Here is a 25,910-nt window from a genome sequence, read left to right as displayed (position 1 = left end):
TGACCTGGACCCAGGCTTTCCCCTAGAGCCTCTGCCACCCTAACTGCACCCTAGCCGCCACTTGGTGGGGCGGCTGTGGGGGTTCAGGAAGGTGACGTGCATCAGCACTGGCCACAGTGCGTAGTCTCGATGTGCTGGGGCGGGGGGTGGCATCGTCCCCAACAGACCCACCCACCATAGACCCTGGTGCCCTTTTCAATGTGCCTACCAGAACTTCCCCCGGGAGAATTTCCAGAAGTCCAAAACAAGCCTCCACTCTCACTATTTTTGGACTGCTTGTCATTCATTCTTTCATTCGCGCATATTGAAAGAATGAGTAGGCTGCATACTGTAGGCACATATTGAGTACCTACAGTATGCAGCCCATCTGCTGGGCTGAGGATACAAAGGGGAGGGGGAGTGTCACTTTCAGAGACCTCTCTGTCTGGTGTGGGAGATCAGCCTGTCTCCAGTGATGACCTTGCCAGGGCGTGGTGGGGAGGGTGGGGGGAGGTAGGTGGGCATTCCTGGTGGAAGGACAGCAGGCATGGGAGGCGAGTGGGGCCAGTGTGCCGCTGGCTGGGGCTAGGCGAGGGCAGAGAAGCCGGCAGACACCAGGAGGGGGCCTATGGGGTAGGGAGGGGGAGCTCTGACATGGGCTCCTCAGGGCCATGCTGAGGGCCTGTGGGGAGACTACTCCTCTAGGTCTGTCGTTTTTACCCCCTTGGCCGTGGGTCCCTATAGCAGAGTGGCCTCCTCGTGGTGGATGCTGCTTCCAGAAGAGTTGACTCAGCAAGTGTTCACTCTGAGTAGCCAGGATTGGACCGGGAAGAGCATTTTGGGCAGAGCAGAGCTGGGATGGCGTGGGGAGGGGGGCTGGGAAGAACTCTTCCCTGTGGGATGCCCCTCACTCACCACCCGGACGGGGAGGTGGAGATGGGTGGAGTGTTGGGGACTGGGGTAGGCAGATGGGTCCAGCTTAGGGGCACAGGAAAGCCAGGCCAGGATGGTTTGAACATGATGGAGGAAGAAGAGCACATGCAGAGGTCAGGTGGACAAGAGGCAGCTCTGAAAGGCCAAGCACAGAAATTCAGGCACCGTGCTGGGCTTGGAGCCCCATTAGTAACAACAGTTACTGGAGGCTGGTGAGTCTGGGTGCGCTTGCAGGTGCTACGTGTGTGTGAAGTCAGGCTTCATGTGGTCTGTGAAGCCTGGCAGACGGTGCTGCCCCATTTTACAGATGAGAAGACAGATGCTTGGGGCCACTGAGCAATAAGGGGAGGAGCTGGGAGCCCAGCCCTGCAGCCTGGCTCCTGGGTTTACACCCTTACCCATGAAGCTCTGCCTCGAAGAAGCAGAAATAAGTGACGTGAGAGGCTAGAAGACCAGACGTCACTGTGGCCTGATAACTGGACATAGCGGGTCACTGAGAGTCAGAAGGGGCCCCAAGTTTGTGAGGATATGATGGCACTCCCAGCAGAAATGGGTTTGGGGCCCCGGTGGAGAGCCCTCACTGCCTCTTAATATGTGCTGGGGTCCTGACTACTTCCTTTTCTTTAAATTGAGGTGAATTTCATATAAGCTAAGACAGACCATCCCAAAGTGACCAGTTCAGTTGCATTTAGGACATTCACAATGCTGTGCAATCACCTCAGCCCCTCTACCCACTTCCCCAAATCTTTGTCACCCGAACAGAAAACCTCATACCTGTTAGCAGTCACTGTGCCTGCCCCCCACCCCCAGCCCCTGGCCGCCACCGGTCCGCCTCCTGTCTCTTTGGATTTGCCTATTCCGGACATTTCCTATAATTGGAATCATCCACTCTGGGACCTTTTGTGTCTGGCTTCTGGCTAATTACGTTTGGCATGGAAGATTGCAGCGTTTCCTGAATAGAAGCTGGATTTCCCTTCGTGGCTCACTCAGGGGCCACTTGAAGGTGGGGACAGCTCTGTCCAGACAGCTTGTCTAAAACATTCACCTAGAACTGTAAACACCTGCCCCTCTGTGTATCCATCGCCACTGCTCTCCTGCTGCTGGCCGTCTTTTTCATTGTTTCAAACTTTTTCCGGTGATCTTTTTTAAATGAACACCTGGTGATGTCCACTCCTCTCTTGAAACCCATCCATAGGCATGTTGCTCTTAGGGAAAATCCCCAAATCTGAGATGTGGCCTGTAGGGCATGACCTTGTCTCAGGCTCACTTCGTGCAGCCACCCGCCGCCCCCTCCATCTCAAGCAGCAATGCCACATGTGTCCCCACGTGGACTGGCTCCGAGGCTGGGGGTCAGTAGCTCATGGAGCTGCTTCTCCCCCAGGCCACCTGGAGCTGGCAGCTGTTTCTAGGAGTGGGCACTGGCAGTATTGCAATTCGGTGCCACTTTCAAATCTTGCTGGCCCGTCTGGCACCAGGGCTTTCTTTGGCTTTAGCTGGTCATTCTGTCTCCTTCCTGTGGGTGTTTGCTGAGACCCGACCATCAGGCCCCAAGAGAGTGGACTGTCTCTGTCTCATTTGGGACATGACTGGGTGGGGCAGCGATGCCCTGACCAGTGTGCCATTTGCTCCGTGTCCACCCTTGAATGGATCAGCAGTTCCCCTGCCTTGGGGGACCCTGCAGAGCCCTGGTGCCATCGTTGTGGGTGGGGTGGGGGGCGGTTTGTAGAAAGGACACCAGTGGGGTGTCCCCCAGCATAGGAGAAGACCTGACCTGTCACACCTCCGGGGATGTTGGCTCTATCGTTGCTGGAGCCCCTGACAACTTTCCCCTGCCTTTTCTCTCCCACCCTCAGGCAAATATTTCAGTGAGGTTGTCTCGACTCCTGTCTGCTCAAAGCATGACTCTTTCAGAAATGGTGTTAACTGTTATCAAATGCCTGCTGTGTGTCAGGCACTGTACTTGCTGTTGTAGACGGATTTCTAATGCTTCAAACATTAACCTAGGAGTTATAGGTCTGGCCTGCCCCTTTACAAATGAGGAAAGTGAGCTTCAGAGATGTTTTCTGTGCTGCTGGAGGAGACACAGCTGCGTGGATAGTAAAAGGCTGGCCTGAATCCACAGCCTCTGTTCTCTCTACTGTGACTGCTGAGCACACGGGGTGGGGGGGGCATTTAGCACTTCTTGTCCCCAGGCATAATGCTGGCGAGAGTCTGTGATGGAGCAGATAGAGATGACAGGTGTGCACAGGAATCACTGGCTAGCTGTCAGGTGTGCTGGGTGGGCACGGAGAGCCTCCTGTGACTGTTCCAGACGATTTGTGCTGGCTGGGGGAGGGGTCTCGGGATAGGGGTAGGGAGGTAGAGTGACCCCAAGGAGGAGGGACTGACCATTAGGAGGAGGATCATAGGAAGGTTGCTGTACAGCAGGGAGGCCTCGAATGCCAGGCCCCGGGCGGATGGATAGGAGGTGTCCCTAGATCCCTTCCTACCCCATTCACCCCAAAAGTTGTTCCTAAGAGGCATGGATAAACTAGAAATTTTTGTCTCCATCTGCCTCTGCCTCCTTCATTGAATACTCTGGCCAGGTCCTCTTAGGAGTCAAATCAAGCCCCTGGTCCTTTTCCTGGACGCTCTGGGACTCTCCTAGCAGACCGTAACCATCAGCAATTGGCTACAGGTCTGAGCAAGGCTGAGGTTTATGGCAGGGGTGGGCCTGAACCTCTGGTGAGAGCATGGGGAGGCTCTTTGAGGCTCCTGGACCCGCCAGAGCTAACTTCCCACCATTGGAAGGCACAGGAAACAGGCCACATGGGTAGGATCTTCCTGCTAGGTTGATCCCAGGACGCCTCATGCAATCCTGACATAAAACACAGGATTCAGAGCATGGTGATTTTTGTGCAGGGTGAGGGGCCCCATGCCAAGTTCTTGGGGCACCTACATGGATTTCTGAGGGATAACCCCCTGGACGTATCAGAAAACCTGGGAATCAGAAGTGCGTTGCCTAATTACTCTGAAGTTGGGAGGAGGGTGTAGGGGGAGACCTGTGAGGGTTTTTGCTTGTCTGAGGGTCTTTGCAATTTGGAGATTTTTAGAAGCTCTGATGAGAAACGTCACCTTGCATTTGTGAAGCTTGAAAGAATCACCCTAAGGGGCAACACCAGTGTGAAATGTGTTTAATTATATGTAAATTATATATAAATGTCAGGGTCTCTTTGAACAAACTTCATCATCTTTGGAGATACATAGTGTTAAAAAAGATAGGGATTTCCCCTCTCTCCTTCTGGTTTTATCCTATTGGGCCAAATTTGAGCTGTTTTGTATTTTGCATGTTTTGTCCCCCTCCACTCCCACCCTGTACCCCCCAGGGTTGCAGCAAGCCCGTCTTCCTCACCACTGTGTCTCACTCAGCCATGTCCAGACGGCTCCAGCTTCATCGTCCAGCCAACATTCGCTGAATGCCGGAGCTGTCCCGGCTGTCACGGTCCCTGTGCTGAGGGAGATGCCCAGATGGCACCGACCCAGGGGACCATGTCTGAGCTGAGTCCAGAACTGAGACCAGGTTCCCCCCCCCAATCCTTCAGGTGTCTCACCACCCCTGAGGTTTTCCTTTGCTGTCCATGTTTACATGCATATTTTAAGTGGAAAACTTAGAGGCTATGCAGGCACAGAGATGGGTCTCATGAGCCCCACGTCTCCATGACCCAGTGCAGTGTTATCACCATTCATGTGTCTCTTTACTGTGCACGGGACACCCTCCTGTCTGCAAAGGTCCTGCTCAGGGGGTAACATCGAAGCCCCAGAGAAGCCCCGATGGGGCTCTTGTGCTGTGGATGCCACATCCCCTGGGCCCTGGTTTCATGTAGAGCCTCGGGCTGCCGCGCCCAAGTGGGAAGACCAGAGCATCTGACTTGGATCTTTTTTTGGGGGGGAAGTAGGGTTCTGTGCAAGACTTAACTTTGGGGGAAATTGAACTGCTGAAAATAAGTTTGGGGGCCAGTGTCCTAGAAGTAGACTGAGGGTGGTTTTCTATCGCCCCCTCCTGCCTCTGCCCTTCACCCAAAACATTTCAGTGAGGGGCAGGAGCAGGTAAAAGTCAATGTTGGGGGCCAGGCAGGATGGTTCTGCCCCAACTTGTTGGGCATTGGGCACAAAATGTGGCTCGATTGCCATATTTTGGGTGTCAGGGATGTGACCTCTGTATTCTTTCTGGGAAGGTGGGTTTGGAGCATCCATGGGGAACCAGATAAAATAGCTGTGGTGTGGCAATGTGAAAAAATGGAGTTGTCTTTCACACCTTAAGCCAGAGAATACGCAAGCATGAGGATACAAGAGCCCTTGTGATGACGAGTTTTTGCCTTGGTGTCACTGTTCCCCCTGAATTTTTAAAAAGACAAAGCAGGTAGAACCTGACTTTTCTGGGTATTATAGTGGGATGCAGTCTCTTCAAGGCTCAGAGTGCATACAGCAGGAGCTAAGGCAGGATTCAATTTCCGCAGTCTTATTGATACACAGTTCACATGCCATGCAGTTCACCCACTGTAAATGTCCACTTTGTTGATTTGATGGCAGCCAGCAACACCATCCTTGAATTTGTGACTTCTCACTATGCCAGCACTCTCTGTAGGTGGAAACCAGGGTCAGGGGATTGCAGTTTCTAGTCTTTTGAGTGTGGGCACCAGTAGAAGCAGTACAGTCATGGAAGTTCCTTGGGTAAGCAGCTCATGAGCTGCATTTTGTGAGGATTGGACAATCTCATGCCTTGTTATCTCACTGAGCCTCAGTCTTGGAAAGTACCTGTTAACAGCTGCCTAGGTAGTTTGGGGCTTTATGGAGGCTATAAAGGGGAAATGACTGGCAGTTACTCTTCCAATTGCCCAAAGCTGGGCCCAGGGCTGTCTGTGTGTCCCCAGTGGACTGTGCACACTGACTTTTCCTCCTGGGTTTAGACCAGTTTATTTACTGTTTATTGAGCACTTACTATGTGCCAGGCACCATGCTTGGCACCTTCCATGCATTAACCTACTTAGGGCTCCCAAGAGTGGAGTTGATTGTGTCCATTTTACAGATGAGAAAACTGAAGCCCCAAAACGTCAAATAACTAGCCTGGGATCACACAGCCAAGAAGTCAGGCTGGATGCATCCCCCGTCTATGCTCTGAATCACTGCCCCACGAGGCCTCTGAGCATGTAGAGGCTCATGATCTGGTGGGATGGGGAGTGGGTCAAAAGGCAGTAGTCATTGGGTTGCCACACAGTGTTGAATTACGTGATATGAGTGTGCTGGGGGTGCTCTGGGGGGGGATGAGAACTTTCTGGAGGAGAGAAGCCTTAGTCAGACAAAGGAGGGAATGCAGGATGGGTCCCCAGGTGGAGGATGTACGAGGGCGCAGACTGGATGATAACTGGTTCCCATCGGCCTGTCTGTCCCTGCTGCATCTCGCTGGCCAGCCCTTAGCAGGTGCTCAGCAGAAACTGAATGAAGATGTGTTACTAGAGAGACAAGAGACTGGAGATCCTAAATCCTGTGTTTTTCCCTTCAGGAGTGACCCAGACACCTTGAGAATGCCCTCAAATGCTCACTTGACATTTTCAGCATCTCTGCTGGGCTGTGAGTAGATCCGGCTGTGTCCACCGAATCCTACCTCCCCTGCCCCCTCAAATAAACAGAACACCATAGCCAGCTGGGAGAGCTGGGGCGGGGGGGTGGTTTCTGGTTCTGCAAGCAGCCGCCCTGGGAGGCCCGCGCCTCAGCATCTGGACCCCCACTGCCCACCATCTGCGCGTCCAGAGGGGTGAGGGCAGAGCGAGGCCTCTTGGTTCATTAGCGAAAGGAGAGGGAAGCAATTAGGGAACTGAGGATAGGACCCCAGCCCCTCGCTTCTGCACTCCGTCTAGTAAATCACGTAAAGAATTTCAGAGAATTACTGTCTCCTCCTTGATTTGCCCTCGGCCAGACTGGGGCGTAGGTCTTTTCACATCGTCTTGTTTTTCTCCAAGAAAAATCAGCCCGCAGCATCAGACTTTAATTACCTTCCCGAGGGACACTTACTGTGGATATTTCTAGTGACAAGTGGCTGAGGTCGTGCTCCTACATAAAATTAGGGTTTTAAACTGGGTCACAAACTGAGATGCCCCCAGAGGCTGGGAGGGAGGCACTAACGAAGCACCCGCACCCGCACCGGGTGGAAGGCTCTAGGGAGGGGGAGGGCTGTGGCTAAGCAGAGCGCGTGTATCCTGTGTCAGGGAGTGGCCTCTTACCCAGCCCTGGATCCACCGCACTGTGGGGTCACTGTGGGGTCCGTTTCTTTTTTTTTTTTTTTTTTTTTTCGTTTCTTTTTCCACCTAAGAGAATCCAGGAATCCAGGTGGTTTTGGCAAATAACTTAGTGGGGTTTTTGTTTGTTTGTTTTTTAAGAAACAACACAATATAATGTCTGAGCCCTCCTTGTACAGGCGAAGAAGACAAGGTCACGGAGCTTCAGGGCTTAGGAATCCAGGACTGGACTTGTACCTATGGGCGCCTGGCCTGGCCCCCCTCCACCTCCCCAGGCTGCCTCCTGGGTAAGGCAGCAGGGCTGGAAACCAGCTCAGCCGATTCTGCTGCAGCGAGAGGGACAGAACTGGAGGGACAGAGCCTTACAGCAATCCGCTAGCCACAGCTCCCCGGTGGCAGGCACCTCCTCAAGCAGCAGCACGCGTTGCCGCCTGTTGGGTGCCAGACACAAACCACTTCCCATAGATGGTCCCTGTGAGCCTGGCAGTGTTCCTGGCAGGTTCTGTTGCCCCATTTTACAGATGAGGAAACTGAGACCCACAGGGGTTCAACTAACTGGATGGGGTGGGATCTGAATACGAGTCTGATCTCTCATGACCGAGTTTCACAAAGTGGGGACGGGGACGCGGTAAGCAGCGCATTTCACCCTCCACCTGGCGCAAACAGGCTCGCCCTCACGTTCAGCCGCGTCACCGGCAGTCTGGGGGACCTGGCCTGCGTGTCGGGACCCCCACTTCCCTCCTGGCTCGGGAACCTCGAGAGCACGGGCCGCTCCACCCACAGAGGCGCTACTCACAAGCTTGCTGACTAATTCTCTTTGCAAACGGTTCAGTTTCACAAGCTTGAGTTTCCAGTAACTACGTGGGTGGATTTGTTTCATTTTAGGGGAAAACAAAACAAAACAAAACATGGAGGGGGTTTTCTTTCCCAAGAAGAGGTCTGGCCAATGATGGGTTTAGTGTGTGCGGCTCCGGGCATCCCGGTGCGGCCGTGCGGCCAGCGGGGCCTCTTGGCAGGCAGACTCCGAGGTGGAAACTGCTTAGTCATGGACAAGCGGGGACCAGGTGCGGGAGTTCAGAGAGGTGCAGGGCCCGTGGGCTTCCGCGCTCAGCCCTGCAGGCCTGGGAGGAGGGTGGGGAGAGGTGGGAGGACGGTGCCAGGTGGGATGGCTGGCCTCGCCCACCCTGGAGCCCCCGGGGGACCTGGCCTGGGAAGGAGACACTCCCCTGCTGGCTGGGGCCACCTGCTTCAGGTGAGGTGGAGATGATGGTGTGCCTGGGCACGTTAGAGGGTGAGAGGCGGTTCCCAGGGGACAAAGGAGGGGTGGGTGCGGGTGGGTGGGTGTGAGTCTGTGTTCTCACACAGGCTCGACCTGGTAATATTAGCATGCTGCTTTGGCGTGAGCACCAGCCGTGCAGGGCAGACCTTCGTGTCAGCCTGGGGCAGGATCCTGCTATGCCAGGCATGACCTCTGTCACTGCTGGATGGTGAGAGGGTGAAGGTGGCAAAGGGGCTGATTGATGAAGGAGGTACCTGGGGGTTTTGGGGCAGTAGCTGTTTACCAAGAGATCAGGGACTGTTTGGGCATCTCGGAGCCCACAGGCGTCCCGCTGCCCCAGGGCACAAACGCAGCCCTGTGTGATGTTCTGGTTTAAGGGTTTTTTCTCTGGAGGAAGCCACCTTGGGAAACTGTGTTTAATCTGGGTCTGGGGGCTGGAGCAGCTAGGAGCCTGGCCTGGGAGTAGGTGGAGGCGGCTGTACTGTTCTGGTGTTTCCTCTCTCTGTGGTCTGGGCTTTGGTCTCCCCTCTGTGAAATGGGGGCATAAGAGTACCACATGGATGGAGTGAGTTGACATGGGCGAAAGGTGCTGTCCTTCCCATAACTGGGATTCAAGGCCTGAGGTGAGGTGGGGCCTTACCACCCACGTGCCTTCCTGCTCTGAGGGAACATGCCTTGGAATTTATCATCTTTAGTCCTGGCCTTTGAGTACTTGTTTGTGTGCTTTCTGGAAGAGAAGAGGCCAGATATATGGTTAACTCTCAAAGAATATCATGTTAGGCAGAGGGTCCTAAAGGCAATGAGAGGTAAGCAGAGTTCTGGAGTATTTAGTTGGGATTCAGAGTTTACTCTGAGCAGAGGGATCCAGGACGGCTTCCTGGAAGAGGCGATGTTAAAGTTGAACCTTAGGATGTGTAAAAACTAGAAAGAGAGAGAGAAGGGAAGAGATCTGTCACTGGCAGAAGAGGCTGTCCGTATCCCAAACCGCCGGGAGTGCGGTGGTACCCAGTGTGTAATAAGCATTTAATTAATACCTTTAAAATCAAGGACTCCAGGATTTTTAGGAATCTGGAAACCTATTTTTATAGTTCTGTTCTATCTATTTTTATAGATGTGGAAAGTAATTTGTCTGGGATCCAGGTTGGAAGCCAGAGTCAAACTCATGGCCTTCCCAGGGCAAGAGGTGAAGGGTGTGTGTGTGTGTGTGTGTGTGTACACATGGGAGGGAGATTTTCACATCACCAGGTGGGAAAAGACCATTTCAAAGCCACATGCAACTGATTTCCTGTGGCAAAGGGAACTGATTTTTTTTTTTTTTTTTTGAGTCCCAGCAGCTCCACAGGCTTCTTGGATGGGTGCTTTTTATTTTTCATCGAGCCTCCCTTGATCCCACATGTTTGCCAGAGCTCTCTGCAAGCCGGCTGCCGAGTGGGCCAGGCCGACGGCACACACAGACACGGGCCAAGACCCAAGGGGAGTCCCGACCCTGTGTGATTGCCCTGGTTGGGTTTTTAAGCCCGTGCTATTCTGGAACTTCCCAGTACCCTGGGCCTGCCCTGGAGAGCCCGGACTGGGCAAGACAGTGTGACTGGGCGTCCCCCGGGAGCCCGGGGAAGCGGGATGGACAGGCTCAGCCCCTGCCAGCCAGGTGGGGACCACAGGAAGCTGCCAGACTCACTCCCTTTCCGGGTAGCTTGGGGGGACGTGGCGTTTATTCTGGGAAGCTGAGGCACAGAGAGGGATGGTGTGTCCCGGGTGCCCATGCCATGCCATGACTGCCCATGCAGAGCAGTGGCTGCACCACACACACACACACACACACACACACACACACCACTCTGGCGTAGGCACACCTCCAGGCAGTCCTGCACCTGTAGCCCACATAGCACTCCTGCCACACTCCATCCAGCCGCCACCTCGCCAGGCTTCCTGTACGTCCTGGAATGACCATGAGGTTGGATCCTGGCTTCTGACCTGGATCCCAGACACATTAGACTTTTCGAGTCTCACTTTCCACATCTTTAACCTTTTCCAATGCTCCCCTTGCAGAATCGTAACCATAAGGGCTAGACGAAGATCGTGGGGCTGCTGCCTGGTGGGCAGTTGTTTGCTTCATTCCAAGAACTGTTCTCAGGCACACCCAGCCATCTGGGTGGTTCACCCTGGACGACGCAGGCCCCTGCCCTGGAGGATGTGCTGTCTGGTGGGGACAGTCACTTGAGCTATAATTACAACACGGTGTGACTGGTGCAGGGAGAGTTCGCAGGAGAGGCCCCCTGGCCCAGAGACCCAGCCCAGGCGAGGGTCGTCCTGCAGCAGTCGGTGTGCAGACATGGCAGGCTGGCTAGAGAGGAGGTGGACGGAGGCTGGGCCCTGTGAACCACTGCAGCCACGTGTCATTCACCTTGCCTGTGGAACACGCCCTGCGCCACAGGATCAGGGCTTCCCCTCCCATGCTACCCCCATCTGGAGCCTTGAAGGGCAAGGACAGAGGAGAGGCCGGCAGGAGGGATGAGGACAGTCCTGGGGGCCTTCCTACCCCACCCCTCCTTGGAGCCCCCTGAATTGAGTTGAGGAGGAGGTGGAGACCATTTTGGGTTAGAGGCTGGGTGAAGCCATGTGATCTGCATGCTCATGTGCAGTGGGGAGAAGCTGAATGAGGGAGCGGGTGTCCACACTGGAGTGTGGAAAGGGGACTGAGGGGGAATTGGATTGGGGTGGCAGGGGCCATGCGTTTTATGTGGCTTTGAAGCATGGGATGTTTCCAGTCCCAGGTGTCTTGACAGGTGCTGGCATGGTTTGGGTGGGGGGTGTTGTTGATAGGGCCACCTCTGGAAGGGTGGGGCTCCCAAACACTGTCCCACCTGGCGGCTGGAGATAGGTCATTTTGAGAGAACTCCTGAGTCCATACTGACTGGTCCTGTGGTTGCATGAACTGTTGGCCTTAGGTGGGAAGCCTGTCCCCCAGCTTCCAGCCCCAGACCTCCTGGGAAGACCCTGACTGGGTCTGGGCCTGGGCGGGCCACCTGCTTGCCTGGTCCTGGGGTCAGAGGCAGGACACTCTCCTTTTCCAAGAGGTGGAGGGGAATGTGTACTTCCTGTCCCACTGGGTCAGGTGACTTATGTTGTGGCAGCCGGACTCACCTGCTCAGGACAGGGCCAGGTCCCCTGCCAGGGATTCTAGATGCCCAAGTTGGTGTCTCTTTTTCACTGTTTCTGGGTGTCTCCCACCCCCGACTTTGGTTTTTCTTTGCTTCCCTCTTAAACTTTCAGAGCAGAAACTCCCTTCTGCAAATATTTACTGAGCACCCACAATGTGCCAGTCATTGTTTTAGGCAGGGGGTTATAGCAGAAACAACACAGACTGAAGAATGATAATCATTGTTGTCTCTCCGGAGGCAAGGACTCCCTTCTGTGTGTTGGGAGGATCTCAATCTTGGGGGCCTACCTGCAACACTTCCTCCCTCCCTCTACCCCTGTGCTGGGCTTTAACCTGCTCTCACCTGTCCTCCCCACTGTCCTTTACAGATGTGTGTGCCCCTGCTCTCTTGTCTGACTGGCAGGTCTTGGAAGGTCCTAGAGCCAGAAGACCCCTTTGCATCTTTTCCAGAGCACATTATCGATGGGGCTTCTTATACCCAGTGGCTTTGCTCAGTGTTCCTAATGTATTAATTGAAGGAGCTGATCTCCATGCTCAGTGCCTGTCCCGGGAGCTTGTGAGGAACTCAGGAGGCACCATGGGGTCTTGAGGGATGTGGGAATCACTGGAACACCTCCTTGGGCAGAGACCTTGGTCCTCACCATCAAGTCCTGCACCCATCTAGCACAGTGGCTGGGACACCACAAGGGCTCATTCATCGGATGAATGAACGAACCGGCTAGCCAACAGCGATGGAAAAGTTAGCGTCTTTGACCCAATCAGCTCATATTCTGCGGTTGCCTGTTGATGTCTGTCTGTCTCCATGAGAGCAGGGGCTCTGACTGCCTCCTTTGGCAGTCAAGGTGCCTAAGACAGTGCCTAGCACACGTAGGACTGAATCGGCTGAGTGCTTTTCAGGCTTCACTTGATCCCAGTTGTGGGGCTGACCACCCCCCCACCCACCCAGGCTGATCATGGCCTTCTTTTAGAAGGTGCCCTGGAAGGTGGGCTCTGTGTCTTGTTTCCTTGGGGAGGATTTTTCATTTATGTCGCTGGCGGTTTAAGGCCATACTCACTCTTGGGGCTGGTGGAGGTGGGTTGGAATTCTGGGATGCTCTGCTCATGAAAAGTTGGTATGACTGGGAGGGGCCACTCCCCACCCCCAGGCTCCAGGGGAAGACCTCCTCCCCCTTTAAAACAGGCATTATCTTCTCTGTTCCATTCACATCTCTGAATCCCTGAGTCTCTGACCCACTCCCCAGGCCAAGGGATGAGATGCACTTTGGCTAGAAAAGGCAGCAGTGTGCTTATAGGTACTGACAACAGTCCTGTCCCCCTCCTAACCTTCTCTTCCAACCCCTGTGCCCCCACCCCACCCCCACCTGACAAAAGCCCTTAAACCCTGAAACATTCGCATTCCTAGGGCTTAGCTGATGCTTTTGAGTGTCGAGTTTCTGGGTTAGTGGTACAGGAAGCCAGAACTCTTTACAAAGAAAGCATGTGTGGGGTGGAATTCCAAATATCCTGGATGGCACAGGGTGGCCTCCAAGCCCCAGGGTGCACTCTTGGGAGAGAGCAGGCCCAATGTGACTTTTGCAAGAGTGCCCTGACCTTTGGCCATCACCTTGGTACCTGCCAGGGAGGAGCCTGAGCAGTTGGGCTCTTCACACCTTTAATGAACACTTACTACTCAGCCAAAAAGTGGGTAAGAGTGCATTGGAGCAGTTTAGGCAGCGATGAGGGAGGCGGACACAGCAGCTCATTAGTCCTGTCCTTCATCACGTCTGAGACCCACAGCAAGGAAGGTTCCCCTTTTTTTTTAATAAGCTGCTGATTGTCCCTGGACCGTGCCGTGGACTCCAGGACCAGCCCGATCTCGGCAATGTTAACTGTGAGTCATCCTGAGTCATGAGAGACAGGATGGGCGCCTTGGACCAGCCAGAGGCATGGCCAAGCTCACGGGGGAGGTTCGTTCAGCTGCAGTGGTATCTCGGGTGGCAGTTGGTGGGGCAGAGTGGGGCCGGGGAGTGAACAGCAGCAGTAAGGTCAGTGCTCGCCACCCATGGTGGCCGCTGGGCTCTGTAGCCTCTACCCCAGTTGAGGAGCAGCCACGATGTGTCTTGTGCAGAAGGGCAGAGGCTGTCCTGGGTAGTGCACCCCTGGGAATAGCAGTGGGCAGAGGGTTTCAATACCTGCTCCCCTGAGCTCCCATCCTGTACTGGGCTTAGTCCTTGGTACCTGAGCTCCTTTCTTGCCTTGGACTCGTCTCTGTGGCTTCTGTTTCGGGAGCACTCAATACAAACCAGGCACCAGGACACATGTGCACTGGATGGCCTAACCCTGAAGCCACCCCTGTGACACAGATAAGGTTATTGTCCTCATTTTGCAGACAGGGAAACTGAGGACCAGAAAAATCTCAGGTCCTCGCTAGGGGAGAGTCGGAGCTGGGATTTGAACCCATGGTTGTCACTTCTAAAGCCCATGCCCATCTCTGATGTTCACGAGTTTTCAGTAGATTAGCATTGATTCTTCCTCCCCAATTCCTATGGTGACCTATCCTGTCTGCAGGTGGACTTGAAGTCCTGACCGATGGTTGATTGGGAGCAGATGTTTGTGAATAAGGCCCGGGGTGACGGGTGTCCCTCCAAGCCGTGTGAGAGATGGCATCATTCTCAGGGAGAGGTGTGCTTACGGGGACCCTGGGGCACATTCTGAGGAGTCCAGGACCAGCTCTCGTTCCACCGAGACTGAAAATTAGAATATTCTTGGAGAGCCAGGAGCACCAGAGCAGGGTGGCAGGTAGTTGTGCACGATCGGCCCTGCCCTGGCTACTCCAATGGTCAGCAGGGGGTGGAGGCGCAGCTGTGGGGGCTCCTGGGATGGGTAGGGGTGCCGTGTTGGACCATCAGACACCTCCCGCACCCCCACCCCAGCCCCCTTCCCTTTGTCGTCTGGCTGCGTCAGACGTCTGGCCTGGCAGAGAGGTTCCTGAATGGGCCTTGGAAATAGGTCACTCCCTTCCCGTGCTGCCGGCACTGACCCACATGTGACCTTCCCTGCGGTGAGTGTCTGGCTGTCACTCTTTGATGCTGTGTGCGGAGGGGCTGCGAGTGTCTGGGAGCGAGGTGCCCCACCCGACTCCGCCCCACTCTGGCCTTCGGGGACCTCAGCCCTCCGCAGCCCTGCGATGCCCGGCCGGCCTCGCCTCCTCCCCGCGGCCCTGCTGGACAAGGGGAAATCCACACTCCGGACCTCCTGTCTGAGCGCCGACCTCTTCCTCTCCGCCGAGTGCCCTGGCTGGGCCGGCGGCTCTGCCGGTCTCCGTGGAGCAGACTAGTTCCTGCCAGGTGGAGCCGAGGGGGCCTGACGGCTCCCCCCGGGCCCTTGCTGGCTCCCCAGCTCCTCCGCCTGGTGCTCAGCGGTGGATGTTCCTTCCGAAAAATCACCAGGGTTTTTCTGCTCCTCCCCGAGGCTGGCTGGGGGGCAGCTGTCACTCCAGGACTGCAGGTGGAGAGCATGGGAGGTCTTGGAAGATGCTTCCCCACAGCCCGGATGACAGGGGTGACCTGAAGGTGCACACTCGACGTCTCCTGACGCCCAGAAGGCAGTGCTGGGCTGTGCGGCCTCCTCGCCCGGCCTGGAGCCCTGTCTGCCATGGAGGGCTCACCTCGGGCTTCACTTTTAGTCTTCATAGAATCCAGGTGTGCACAAAACAGAGAACAGAGAACACCAGACCCATCTCCCCTCTGGGAGGGGGTTTCCTGCCCACACCTGGCTGCCTGTGTCTTTGGGCACCTGAGTCCCCTAGGCAGATTCTGGGGAGGTAGCCTTTGCAGATCTGTAAGGGCCCCTAGGCCTCCAGGAGACAAGGCCACATCCATACCACTGGCACCCCTGCTGGGTATACCGGGGATGAGGAATCAGGTCTGCTGTGGTGCTCACAGACAGCAGGGCTGTGCAGCGTGGGGCCTCCTCCCTTCCTTCCTCCCTGTAGCTCATGTGAAATTTGGGGGGACTTTTCCTGCAGGAAGGAGAACCAGGATACAGACACAAGGTGGGGTGCGGGGTGTCACGGGCAGGCTTGATACGTACCAGCCGGCGGGGTGGAGGCACCCAAAATCCAGCTCCAGAATCCCCCCTCGGGACACCCTGATTGCTCCCTTCAGGCATAATCTGTGGGGTTTTTTCCTGTTTCTTTTTCCTGCGTTTTTTAGGGCACATCTTTCATGTGTGCCAAAGTAGGGGACCAAATCCCGGTGGATGATCACACGTTCATGCTTCTCTTAGCAAGTTGGTGTGTTCGATGCGGCCAGAGGGGGCTCCAGGTGAACAGCACTTTGTCCTTTCACTGTTTGGACCCATGGTGGGCACAGTGCCAGCATTGAGTGGGGCTGTACATTTCCTCACATCACTGAATCGTGTCCCAATTCGCTGGGGTCCCTTGTGCTGCCCTCCTCTGTGGCAGGTTCCACTGCGATCCCATTGCTCACTGCGCAGTAGGCCCCCCATGAGGTCTTGGTGGGGGGCGTGGATTGTGTTCAGTGCTGCTCCCACACGCCTTGCTGTCTTCTGTGGTGTAGACATTTGGGCCCAGCCTCAGAAGGGTCCGCTCGGAAGGGCTCAGGTCCCGGACACAGTGTCCCCGACAGGGAGGCCGGCCGGCCGGGTGGGGATGGGGCAAAGTCAAGACAAAGGACTGGTTGTGCCCTCAGAGAAAACCCAAACCTGGTTTCCCTGAGGCTGAAACTGCCAGCACCCAGCCCGCCGTGTTCCCATAAAGGGAACTTTGTGTGCAGCTCCCGGCGGGAGGAGGAGGTGGCCAGCGCCTCCCAGCACCCAGACTCTCCCCGGGAACGGGTATGACCGCCCAGGGGCCACGGCCCACTGTGATGATAACGCCTGTGATCTTTGACCTCTCTGAGCCAACACTGGCGAGACGGTGGTGTTTGGGACAATAAGTCTGTTCTCCTGTCGCGGAGCCAGTGCTGTCGGATCCAGACCAGACACATTCTTTCTTGGAAAACCAAGTGGGTGGGGGTGGTAGGGATGAGGCTGGGATGGGAGGTGCCCTGTAAGCGGGTCTGTGCCAGGCGGGCGCTGGGGGGGCTGTGGGAGTCCTGTCTGGAAGCGCAGCCACCTGCCAGCTGCTGCCCCTGAATGGAGGGCTTGTGTGGATGCTTGACGTGGGGACCCCAGGGCTCAGCATGTGGCAGTTGACAGAGCCTGCCTCCTGCTCCCACCGCTGACTCGGGGTTTTCCAGGAAAGAGCTGCCAGTGTAGGCAGAGGAAAGGGACCAAGATTGCCTCGTGCTGTCTGGGCACTTGCCCGCCCTGCACATTAGGGTTGATTTGGGCTGTTTAGTGGTGAGCTCTTGCATGTTTGGAGACCGAGCTTTCAAGGAATGAGGGACCTGGAAGGCAGGGGGTGCAGAGAAGCTACGAATCAGTTGGGGGAAGGTTCTAGAGCAGTAGGGGACAGGCAAGAGGGATGTCAGACTACACCTTTCAGAAGGTGGAGTAGACGTGGAGGCTCTAGGTGCTGCTTTCAGGGAGGTGGCATTTCTGTGGAGCTTGGCTTGGCCATTTCTGTGGCAGGTGGCACCATGGAATGGAAAGAGCTACTCATTCTACAAGTATTCATTGAGCATCTACTGTGTACCAGGCACTGTTCCAGGCCCTGGAACATAGAGGTGAACAAGACACCTGCCCTTAGGAAGCAAGTATTCTTGTTGGGGAACAGGTCATAAGCAAATAACCAAGTGAATGTCATTGGGAAGCTGAAAGTCATGGGCATGTCATTGGGGCATGAGGCAGGAGTGCTGGGGTCAAAGAACATTTGCCATTTAAATTCGGCTAGCTGGGAAGGCCTCTGTGATGAGATGACCTTTGAGTAGAGTTCTGATGGAACTGAGGGATTGCCGCCCTAGTGCCTGGGCCCAATGTACCTGGTACCATGCAGAGGGGCTTGGGAAGTGCAAAGGCCCAGAGGTAGGGGCTTAGCATGTGGCAGGAACAGCCAGAAGGCCAGGAAGGCAGGACAGAGTGGAAGAGGGGGAGGAGGTGCAGGAGGCTGGGCTTGGAGGGATCCTGTGGGCCATTGTGAAACACCTGCTTTTTAGTGGGTGGAACCCTGGAGGGTCTGGGCAAAAGGAGGCTGATGTTGAGGGCCAGGAGGAGGCAGTGAGGTGATGAGGATGGCTGGGTTCTGGATAGACTGAAGGTAGGACTGACAGGGTTTGCTCCCGGACAGACCAGGTTCTGTATTTCTGTATTCATCACTTGAATGTAACATGTCGGTGGATAAGCAGGACTGCTCCCTCTGCCTTCAGTGGACATTTATCTGGCACTTGCTGTGTGCCGAACTCTGTGCTGGGTGCTTGAGCAAACCAGTCCCTCCTTCAAGGTGGGGGAGACAGGAAAGAAAGCCAGCAGCCACAGCATCTTCCCCTGGAGTGAGCCAAGCGGCAGGGCTCGGGTGCTCAGCACATGTGAGAGACTGTTGAATGAATGGAAAGAGCACACAGGTATGGAGACGCACAGCGTAGGGGCATCTAAGTAACATGGGTGTGTGTGTTTCAGGCTTTCCAGAGGGAATTTGAGTTTGGTTTCAAAGTCTCCTTGAAAAGCCTGGTAACCTCAGGCTATTCAGGTGCAAGACACAGTATAAGCAAAAAAGTGGTCTTCAAAAAGCTTGCCTTGTGAGTCGATTAGGACTTTCCCAGTTGCAAAAGACAGACAACCCGGTGTTAGCCTTAAGCAAAACACAACCGGTTTGCTGAACTGGATTAAGCAGCCAAAAAGTTAAGAGGTTTCAGGCATAGCTGGATCCAGAAGCTCAAATCCTGGCATCAGCAAGTGCCTCTCTCTCGCTAAGCTTAGTCTGCCTTTTTTCTTTCTGGCCTGGTTCTCAGAAGGTCATTTAAGCAAAGGCCCCAGGATTGGTTCTGACTGGTCTGCATCCTCACCATCACAGGGGTGGGTGATGCCCCAGTGCAGTCAAGTGAGCCCGGGTGCCCACCCTGGAGCCCAGGACCGGGAGCAGGGACGGGGAGCCCTCCTAGACAGGATTGAGATGCATCACCAGAACGAGAAACTGGGTGTGGACCGAGGAGTCAGACCCTCACCGTCACCCCTACTTGTTAGGGACACCATGCTTGTTTTTCAGCGGGTGGTTGTGTTTGTTTGGCGGGCGGGGCTGGCAGCAGGGAAGGGGTGGGGAATGAGGCCAGAAGGGTAGTCAGAACCAGGTCATGAAACGCTCTTGTAAGTGAGAGTTTGACCATTGTTTTTGCGGTGGCCCTGTGCCTGGTACATCGTGGTCGCTCAGTAAACTACCTCCGATGACCTGTCTGTTTCACAGATGCCACCAGATGGTTCCAAGCAGGGAAGCAACACCGTGAGATGAGTGAGGGCCTGGGCCACCCTGGTGGCCTGCTTGGGGTGGGGGCGGGGCGCAGTCAGGAGCTGGCCCCATGCTTGGTGCTTGGCCTGGAACAGAGGAGGCCAGGTCCCTGCTCCTGCCTCCTTGATGGCTGGGGCTCGCACTTGATCTCATGCTCTCTCCCTGGGAGGCCGTCTGGACCAATTCGGGCAGCAGAGCGGAAGCTCGTCCTCAGCTTTGCCCAGCATGCTCGCAGCCCTTCTCTTACCAGGGAGCTGTAGGCTGATGTTTGTGGTGGATGAGCAGGGTGTGTTTCTCGAAAAGCAGCCAGTTGCCCAGTGAGGCCAGGCCGCCTTTTCACTTGGGTGGCCCTGCTTCCTGGGCTGGCACTAAGCTCCCTGCGGTTGAATTTTTTCCATCATAAAACTCGAGGGAAGATGTATGTGTGTCCCTGCGTCTGCCCGGACTTCCCAGGAGAAAGAAGATGCTACAGGGGGTCTGGGGTCCATGAGATCAGAGTGCATTCTGTCTGTCCCCTGGAGTGTGGCTGGGCTGACCCCTGACATTGGAGAGGTCACACGGAGGGTTGTCCGTGTGGGTTTGGCCTTCCCTGCCTTTGGTCTGCGGGGCCATTGGCACTCATGAGATTTCCTGGGGAACGAGGCATCACCCTTGAGAGAGTTGAGGAAGACCTCAGTTTGGTCCCAGCACTCCCCAAGGGCTGCTCAGGTCACTTTTCTGAGCCTGTGCCATGGGGACCGCCAGATGACCCTGTGGGAGCCCCTGAGGCCCTCTGAAGTGTCCATAGAGGGTCAGTGGGTGGTGTCCGAGTGGACTCCCCAAATCGCGCCTTGAGCAGTGGCTAAGGCTGAGAAGGGGAGTGATGGGACCTCAGCTTCCCTGGGGTCACTGCCTGGGGCCCAGTGTTTTCCTGGTGGGTGGACTGGCCTGGGAAGACCGGAGCGAGGGCGCTGGAGGCCCAGGTGGGAACTGGGGGGGTAGGTCTGAGAACCCATTGAAGCTGCTGTGCCAGAGGCAGCCCCTCCCAGGAGGGAGCCACAGGCTGCTCTCCACCCCCTCACCAGCCATCTTCCCTCCCCGGCCTGGCACAAGCGTGAACTCCAAGCTGGCTGTGTCCAAGGGGCTTTCCTCATTACTGCAGTTTGGTCTGCGTTGGCTTAATTTGAAAGACCTATTGCCTCTGAGTCAAAACACAAAAATCCCCCTGGATGTGCCACAGTGCTTGCTGCTGAGGGAGGAGCTGGTGCCTTCTGGGGGGGGGGTGGTCCCTAATCCTTCCCTTCCTGCCTGCAGCCTGGTGGCTCCTGGGTCCCAAGACCCTGAGCCTCCTTTAACCCAGGGGTCCTCTGGGACAGGTGCTCAGGGCTGGGTGGGCAGCAGGATGATTGTGCATCCGTTGGTGAAGCTGCTGCCCTTTGTTGAGAAAGAAGCACAGCCCCCACCTGAAGGCCTGAGCACCTGCAGGTGCTGGGTGACGCTGGGAACCCGCAGCCTCCAGAACGCCTCTCCTAAGATGGTCTGCCAAGGCAGGGGAAGAAATTCGTAGCTTGATTTTTTTTTTAACCTCTTCCTGTCTAATTTCTATTTTTTTTTTAATGTGTGTTTCATAATGTGTGTCGTCTATCAATACAGAAACACAGGAGCATAAGGTACGCATAATATCTCTTTTAGGAGATATGTACTTAAATGTTTGCTAACCCGGTACATAACCGAAAAAAAGCTGGTACGCTGTACTGTGAATGGGTTCTGGCTTGTGAAGGGAGGGGGCGTCCCTGGGGGTTCCAGGGAAGGCTGCGGTGGGGAAGTGCACCTGGGAAGACAGAGCAGGTGCCTGGCGAAGGAGGGCGTAGGCAGGTGTGGCGTGGCAGGCAGCAGCATCCTGGCGCTGCTTTGTGCTTGGGCATCATGTGTCATCCCCCTGCGTGTGGATGTGGGGGCCTGGGTCTGGTGGGATGGGCTCTTGGAGGAGTTTCGGGGAGAGGTTTGGCCCGTTTCTTCCATGGCAGACACCATTTCGTAAGGTCTGGACCAAGGGTCATCAAACTCTAAGAACCAGATAGTAAGTAATTAGGCTTATGGCCCATGTGATCTCTCCATCACAGCTATGCATAGTGAGGAGAAAAGTAGCCAGAGGTGATTATATCAATATAAGGGCATGGCTGTGTGCCGATAAAACTTTATTTACAAAAACTGACAGTGGTTGAGACTGGCCCATGGGTTGTCATTTGCCAAACCCTGGTCTGAACTAAGGGGATGGGGCCCGACGTGGCTCAGAACCAGCTGCTATCACCCAGCAAAAAGCGAGCCCCTGATCTTGCATTCACAAATGAGTGCTCCAGAGAGATATGCTTTGGGATTCGAGGAGTATGGTAGATTCTGCAGGGAGTTTGCAGAGGCGGAGCATGTAAAATGTCCCTTTCCATAACACAGCAGAGCACCCCCAACTCCAGCACACTTTTGTACCAACTCCTTTAGAGCCGGAGTGTCATGGCAGTGAAAGGAGGCAGGGCCCCTACTCATCAGAGAATCACAAAGCAGCAGTGCTGGAAGATTCAGAGGCCCTGCAAACTGGAGTCCCTTGCAGTTTGCGGCGTTGTGGGCAGGTGTCTGCGTGAAGACTATCCCCTTCCCTTGGGTGTGGAAGCACCAGAGTTGAACAGCACCTGCTAGTGTCTGTCCTGTAGGATTTTTTCTGAGCCTTGAAGAGGCTAATGGGCTTCGTGACTCCAGGAGGGCATAGCATATCTCCCCTAACTCAGAAACAAGTTTTCCAGTGCTTTAAGAATCTGTCTAGCCCCATTTGCAGAAGAGCCAGTCTGCTTCGACACTTTATTTTACATCTGGGGATACCTAAGGCCCATGGTGGTCGAATGTCTTGCTCAGGGTGACACAGAGACCTGGAAATGGTGTCGGGTTGGAGTTTCTAGTCAGCTACTTCCCTCCTGGCTCGGGAGAGCCGTGGAGTGGAGGTGCCACCTCCTTGCCCTGATACAGAGTCACAGATGCGGGTGTCCTGGATTGTGCTTCTGGCCACGGCCACATGAAGAGAGTTTTGTCCAGGGGTGCACTGCATCCGTTCATCTCTCTGTTTTCAGCTGGGGCACTGTTAACATTACAGGCAGGATAATTTTTTGATGTGGGATTATCTGCCCTGGAGGTTATTTGGGGTACCAGTGGCACCTCCCATCCCTGGTGTAGCCCCCAAAAAGGTCTGCAGACATGGCCAAATGTCCCCTGGGTGGGAGGCAGGTAAAATCACCCCACTTGAGAACTGCTGCTCTGGCTTAGTTAAGCTACTAAGTGTGGACTCTGCATTTCCTGGGATCTCTGATCAGTGGTAGGAAGTTTTGCTGGAGCTCTAACAGAGTAGATGAGAATCCCCAGGTGGCGCAGGGCAGGAGCACGAGGCATCCAGCAGGAAGCTTGAAGAGTCCTGAAGGTATAAGAACATTCACAGGTGGTTCTATTCCGCATTAGGGTCTGGTGCCCCCAATTGAGGGATTCGTGGATGGGGAGACACAGCTAAAGAGGGAGGCAAAGGTGAAATCCTGAGTGGATGGAGGGCATGCATGCGCCCGGGGCCAAGGACTTCACGCCAGGGCAGGAGGGAAATGACTTTGTGGACAGGGAATGATGGAGTGTTCAGGTAAGGTGCTGCGGGGCAGTGGGTGGGATGTATGAGGAGGGCACAAAGCACTGGGATGGAGAGTGTTCTGGGAGGTGAGCCTGGCAGCCAACTAGAAGGCAGTGCCAGAGTCCGGGAGACCTTGGACAAGCAGCAGGAATGACAGTGAGCTTGGGTGTGGATGGGTTCAGTGGGAGGGTCGTGGACACTGTCCTGTGGGTAGTGCCACTCTACAGATGTTTTATTCTCAAAACTTTGATGGTATAAAGCTTCGGAGCCTGTTCCGGGACTGATTCCCAGAGTCTAGGGAGGAAGGTTGCCCTGAGTGACAGACTGGTTCAGAGTGGCACACCAGCCGATGGCCACACGTTTGTGCTGAGAAAGAAACCAGACGGTCTGCGTGGGTCTCGTACCACTGTTCTAAGCACGCGGGGCGTCCTTTCTCACCCACGATTGTTGAACAATTGCTAGGAGTCTCAGTTAGGGTGGGGCAGACAGCAAGGTTGATTCACAGGCGAACAGTATACGGAGAGGAAAGAGACGGCACCTTTGTACTTGGTTGGTTGGTTGGTTGGTTGATTGGTTAGTTAGCTGGTTGTTCAAGGTGATGTGCAACTTCCAGGGGATTCCGGAGGGTCTCCTGGTCCTGTAGTGACAGATGAGTGGGGCGACCTGACATTGGCAGGTGTGTGAGTCTAATGGAGGGGCGGGGGTGGGAGTAGCTGGTCAGAGCAAGCGAAGCGGTGGAGCGAGCCTTTCTGTGACAAAGTGAGCTGAGGTGAGTGTGGGAATAGCCTTTGGTGCCCAGGTCAGAAGTTTGGACTTGGTCCTACTGGCTGGACGGAGCCACCCCGGGCTTTAGAGCAAGAACATCCTGATGAACATCATGCATGTTCCAAGGGGATGGCATGCACGTATTGCTGGGGATTTTTTCACAAGACGCTCCCAGGAGACACGACTCGATCTGAAGCAGCATTGCTTACGGCTGTCAATTCTGCACGAAAAAAATATGGAGTTTGGTGCTATCAACACTTGTGCTTTTCTGTATGTCATCTTTTTACATGGCGAAAATAACTTATTGTTCCTGATTACGATGTGCACTCACCGTGAAGGCTGAGGGATATGGGATATGTAAATATACAGAAGTACAAATCGCCTGATCCTGAGGTCCCCACATTAGCCTCCTGATGCCTGACCACACACATTCGTATCTTCAGGCGGACACGTTTGGGAGACTATTTCGTGTCTGCCTACAACCCTCTTCCCTTTTGTCTCTCTCATTTCCCATCCCAAACCGATGTTAACCTGGAGCATGTCTTTCCATCCTTTTTTTCACGTTGCGGTGAAGTACACATAATAAAATTTACCATCTATAGGCAGCCCCGATGGCCCAGCGGTTTAGCGCTGCCTTCAGCCCAGGGTGTGATCCTAGAGATCGGGAATCGAGTCCCACATCAGGTTCCCTGCATGGAGCCTGCTTCTCCTTCTGCCTGTGTCTCTGTCCCCACGCCCCCCCCCCCATGTCTCTCATGAATAAATAAATAAAATCTTTAAAAAAATAAAATAAAATTTACCATCTGTCTTCATCCTCTTGGCTTGCTGCAAGAGAATACCGCAGGCAGGGGACTTAACCAACAAACATGTACGTCTCAGAGTTCTGGAGGCTGGACATCCAAGATCAGGGTGCCGGCAGGTGTGGTGTGTGGTGAGACCCTCTTCCTGGCTGGTACACAGCTGTTTTATTGTATACTCATGCGGCAGGGAGAAAGATCATCTCTTTGGGGTTTCTTTTTATAAGGGCACTAACCCCATTCACCATCCTCTTGACCTCAGCACCTCCCAAAGGCCTGATCTCCTCGTATGATCACATTAGGGGTTAGGATTTCAACATATGCGTTTCTGGGGATGCACACTGAAAGTCCATAGCATGTCTTAACCATTTTTAGGTGTATAGTTCTGTAGCATTAACCATGTTTACGGGGTTTTACAACCACTGCCAACATCCATCTCTAGAACTCTTCATCTTGTAAAACTGAAAATTTGTCCCCAAAAAACAACAACTCGGTATCCCTTACACTCTACCCGCCTCGCAAACTCTGGTACCCACCATTCTAATTTTTTTTTCTTTTAAAAATGCAATTTTATTTCTGAGTTTTTAAAGGCTTTATTTATTTATTTGAGGGGAGACCAGGGGAGGAGGAGGAGAGGAAGAGATTCTTCAAGCAGGCTGCCGGCCAAGCATGGAGCCCGATACAAAGCTCCTTCTCATGACCCATGATATCATGACCTGAGCTGAAATCAAGAGTCGGACAGTTAACCGACTGAGCCACCCAGGTGCCCCTATTTCTAAATTTTAATGTGAACAAAAATTTTAATATTTGGAGCCGTTTGTAGGGTTCAAAATTCAAAAGGCATAATACAGTAGATAGTGAAAAGTCTACCCCTCCCATCAACTCCTGTTCCCCAGATACCCTGGTACCCTCCATAGAATGTCAAATACAGTCATTTTCTTGGGGAGGGGGGTCCATCCAGATCTGCTGTGTGTATGTAACCTTGCCTATAATATACTCTACTTCTCTTTCTCACTGAAACGGTGACACCTGTATTATACTGCATTGTACTCTGCTTAGAAAAAAACAATCTTGGGACTTATGCTGGGGCTTCCACACCCCCCCAGATCATTCCCTGCCACACCCCATGTTGACCCCGGTCCTGGGGCTGGACCAGTGGACCATGTCGAGGGACTCCTTTTCCCTCTGGCTTCCAGCTGGGATCAGAGAAAAGGAGAAGAGTGAGGTCAAGATGGACCCTGTCTCGGTCCTGTGAGGTCACCTTGGGCTGGCCATGTCCATCCACGGGCCTCTGCTGCCTTCCAGCATTCCACTAGGTTCTTCTAGAATACCTTGTGCTCAGGTTGGAAGTTTATCCTTTGGGCATGGAGTGGGTGACAGCCCGCTCCCCTAACACCTGATGACAGCAATCTCCCCTTCTGGGCTCCTACGTGCCTGTCGATACCTTTATTATTATTATTATTATTATTATTATTATTATTATTATTATTACTATTATTTTTTTGTATAGAACAGCTTTTTTAAAAGTCATTTTTAAAATTTATTTTTTCATCATAGTAAATATACTTTGTTATCCCCATTGCCCCCACCCAACTGCCACTCTACTTTTTATCCCTAAGCATCTGACTCCTCTAGGAACCTCAGGTAAAGGAAATCATACAGAATTTGTCTTTTTAGGACTAGTTTGTTTCACTTAGCATAATGTCCCCC

General features: G+C 54.2%; 1 protein-coding gene across 3 annotated transcripts in view; it reads left to right on the top strand.

Annotated features, from left to right (window-relative positions):
• Positions 1–25,910, top strand: part of SPSB1 (splA/ryanodine receptor domain and SOCS box containing 1) — a 69,409-nt gene that overhangs the window by 6,650 nt on the left and 36,849 nt on the right. Inside the window, exon 1 of one of the 3 annotated variants that reach the window (XM_077891305.1) lies at positions 6,460–6,519. The exons of the other annotated variants lie outside the window; for them this stretch is intronic. The gene's annotated coding sequence lies outside the window, so the exon portion shown is untranslated. Of the gene's footprint in view, positions 1–6,459; positions 6,520–25,910 lie in introns of those variants that run through there. 3 annotated transcript variants of the gene reach the window in all.

This window comes from Canis aureus, chromosome 3 (genome assembly GCF_053574225.1).
Source record: "Canis aureus isolate CA01 chromosome 3, VMU_Caureus_v.1.0, whole genome shotgun sequence".
NCBI lineage: Eukaryota > Metazoa > Chordata > Mammalia > Carnivora > Canidae > Canis > Canis aureus.
This window is presented reverse-complemented; position numbering and strand designations above follow the sequence as displayed.